Source organism: Giraffa tippelskirchi, chromosome 9 (assembly GCF_054371585.1).
Source record: "Giraffa tippelskirchi isolate mGirTip1 chromosome 9, T2T-mGirTip1v1.2.pri, whole genome shotgun sequence".
Classification (NCBI taxonomy): Eukaryota; Metazoa; Chordata; class Mammalia; order Artiodactyla; family Giraffidae; genus Giraffa; species Giraffa tippelskirchi.
In genome coordinates, this window is record NC_137283.1 from 92546267 (window position 1) to 92550084 (window position 3818).

Genomic DNA, 3818 nt, shown 5'->3' on the forward strand with positions numbered 1-3818 from the left:
CTGGAGTCTCAAAAGAAGTAGCAAAGAGAAACTTTTATACACCTAGATGGTTTGCATCATTATTTTTCTTCCCATAATTAAAATTGTCCAGTGAAATTATTTCCACACAAAATAAAGTTGACCTTCAAATGTGCTTTCTTTTACCCTCACTGGATCTCATCATCCTCTAAACATAGAGGTAATGCCATTATCTTAAAAAAAAAAACAAAAACAAAATTTCCCCCCAGTTCTATCTTTCCCAAAGATACATTCATTCCACACAGGCTGGGAGGTGCAATATGTTCTATACTTATTCTACTGATAAACATATTTCCATGCTTGCTGACACCACCCCAAAATGGTCCTCAAACTTTCCTAGGCTCCACATTATATATTCTGTATCAGTAGGTCTAGAATAGGGCCCAGGAATCTGCATTTATAACCAGTGCTCCAGGTCATTCAGATCCAAGTTTTGGAGAACACCGCCAGAACACTGGCAGCTTTGAGCCTAGATAATGTCACTTGAAGAGATGGAGACTAAAGGCTTCAATGTCAGCTCATTTATTCCCGTAGTGGCAAAACAAACAAGCTGGTAAAACTATAATCATAGATCTCAAAAGACAGTATTTATATGTGAGTTAGCTTATTTGTTTCAGCTCTCCAACTAATATTTATTGAGATCTATTGTTTGGGTAGTCGTGTGCTGGGTATCAAGGGAGAAAATGCTCAACAAGACAGAGATGACTTTTTATTGTAATTTCAGGTTTTTGAAATGGGTCTATAGTTTATATAGACCCATCTCAGTGTGTGTGCTCTTATATACATTTTTTATCTGAGAAAAGGTGGGAAAATAAGAATAAAGTGAATTATTTTGCAGGAAAAAAACACAAAGACTAGCAATCTTACCTCCTTATTTACCTTAAAAATCCATATTTTCAATTTTTGCTCCAACATATATAATTTCCATCACATCTGGAGACAAAAGATTGTTTTAATAGAAAGTGATATATCCTTATGATGTCATTGAAGTTATGCTTTTGTGTTTAATAGAAAATATGCTGAATTATAAATTTAAAAAAATTTTCAAAATATTTTCTATGTATGATAATATATTTTTGTGATAATAAGCATCTGTTACATGCTAGATATGTATCTAGTGAGATTGTGTATGTATCTAGTGAGAGTACAGAATATTTTTACTCTTTTTTCTTTTGCTTGGTCATATTTTCTAAATTTGTTACAGCAACCACATATTATTTTTTTAACATATTACTTTAATACTAGGTTAAAAAAAAAAAAGCACTTTCTAGTTGACTATTACGTAACAACTGGGAACTTGTGAAATAGCAAGGATGCCAGAAAATAAGACCAGATACAGAACATTCTAGAAGAGAACTTCTTGGGCCATTTTATCTTTCTCCTTTCTTCTGTACTGCCAGCCTTCATGAAGGGAGTTTCAAGACAGGACTGTAATTTAGAGTTAAAAGATATGTTACAAAATAAAAGTTAAAAGATATGGCTGAAGCTGAGGCAAATCCTAGATACAAATCTAGACTAGCCCATCTCCATCAAGACTTCAGGGAAGTGAGCAAAATCTTATTTGAAAACTTTAGGCAAAATGAGTAGTAAGTGACTGTCCCTGGCCTTGGAAATGTCAATACTTGGAAATAGAAAATACCCACCTTACCTATTCTATATTTGTAAATTGGGAACATCAGTAGTCATTTACAAATATGTAGAAGTTTTCAGAGAAGGTTAAAGAATAGTTCTGACAAATTCTTATCAGGTTTTAGTTTATTGATGCTCTTTAAACATTTGAAGTAACTAATCATCAAGAACATACATAGAATTAAGAAAATATGAAAAAGACATAAAAAAGAAGAGAAATAAGATAAAAAGCAAAGAGAAGTGATATTAAACACAAGGGTCTTAATGTTAGCTGGCCTGCATAAAGACAAAGGGAAAAGATTAATGACAATAACAACAAAACAATAACCACATTTTACTGAGCATATGCAAAGTGCTAAACACTGCTGGGCAATTTATATAAATCATCTCCAATCTTGACACAACTCTGAAAGAAAGGTAATAATAACCACATATACACGTGAGGAAACAGAATTCAGAAAGATTTAATGACTTGCTCAAGGTCAGTTCATATCATGTAGGTAGTAGAAGACTCTTGAGAGTCCCTTGGATTGCAAGGAGATCAAACCAGTCAATCCTAAAGGAAATCAGTCCTGAATATTCATTGCAAGGACTGATGCTGAAGCTGAAGTTCCAATACTTTGGCCACCTGATGTGAAGAATAGACTCATTAGAAAGGACCTTGATGCTGGGAAAGATTGAAGGCAGGGGGAGAAGGGGATGACAGAGTACGAGATGGTGCGATGGCATCACTGACTCAGTGGACGTGAGTTGGAACAAGCTCCAGGAGATGGTGATGGACAGGGAAGCCTGGTGTGCTGCAGTCCACGGAGTGGAAAAGAGTTGGATACAACTGAGCGACTGAAGAACAACAACAAATTGGTAGAACAATTGTATATTATGCCATGTTTAAAAACATGGGTGAACAACTCCATATTATACCACTCTGAAATGTTTTAAACATTAATGTATATCATTGATGTATATTTATTCTTCTATTTAATCAATCATTGGGCAAACCAGTGGAAAACCAAAGGGCAGAACTCCCTGCCCTCATGGCCTTTCTAACTGAAAGAATATTGAAAAGTAAATTATGTAGTATGGTGGATGGTGGTCAATTCCGTGAAGGAGAATAAGGCAGGAAAGAAGCCTACGGTAATGTTGATGGGAGGAATGAGCACCTCCTGGAGGCCTTTATCTTACTAAAATGGAGGTACCTCTTAAGGGCACTTTTTGAAGGTATAGATGGTACAGTACCTTGATTATTTTCACAGCAAGCTATATACACAGTCTTACTTGGAAGGAGCCAGAACTAGGCAAAGCTGGTTTTTTTAAATCATAATAATAGACTGTGTGTGATCTGATACTTCTTTCCATATTACAGTCTTAAGAGCAGGATCTCCTCAGGAGGAATTCACAGTTCTTTTCACCTGTTTCTTTTGTACTCCTTTTTCTCTCACTTCACTGGTTTTAAGTTGGTTTTGGGAGTTTGGCAAGATTTGTTTTTGCCAAAGCTTCCTTGTTCTCTAAGCAGGTTTTCCCAAGCTTGGGTTTAAAGGACCCCCTGGAGAAGCACTACAAGACAAACACTAATTAGCGTAACAATTTATTAAGGAAGATCTTTGATCTTTTCTCACCTACCCAGTTGCCTAGCTCTGCTTTGTCTCCACAATTATAAAATGTGTTTACATAACTAATTAACACAACAGATTGAGTTTTACTGGGTACATGATAATAAGTGGTTCAAATGGTTTGATCTCATGATAAAGGAGGAAGTGTTGGGAATTAGCACTTCCTAAGAGACCCAAATGGGAGTAACCATTGTGAGTTCCCATAAAATAAAAGTTCTTAATGTTCCCAAATGGGACATTCTATTATAGTAAGCTTCAGCATTTCAAGTCTCACTACAGAAGGTTTTATAAGAAAAATATGTAAATACAGCAAATTCTAAGCTATTTTCAGAGATGGAATGAGCTTTTAAAAATATTGTGTTTATTTTCCCCTTGTAAATTTTCCTATTAGTAACTTAAACTAATTTTAGATAAAGTATTTTGGGAGAAGAAAGTTTGAGCTTTTTGCTTTGTTAAGCTCACATCTAAGAGACGATGAGTTTATAGTTGTAAATAAACCCAATTGTGTAGATTACGAAGTTTAAAATAAGTCTTTTGTTATGAAATATAACACTAATATTA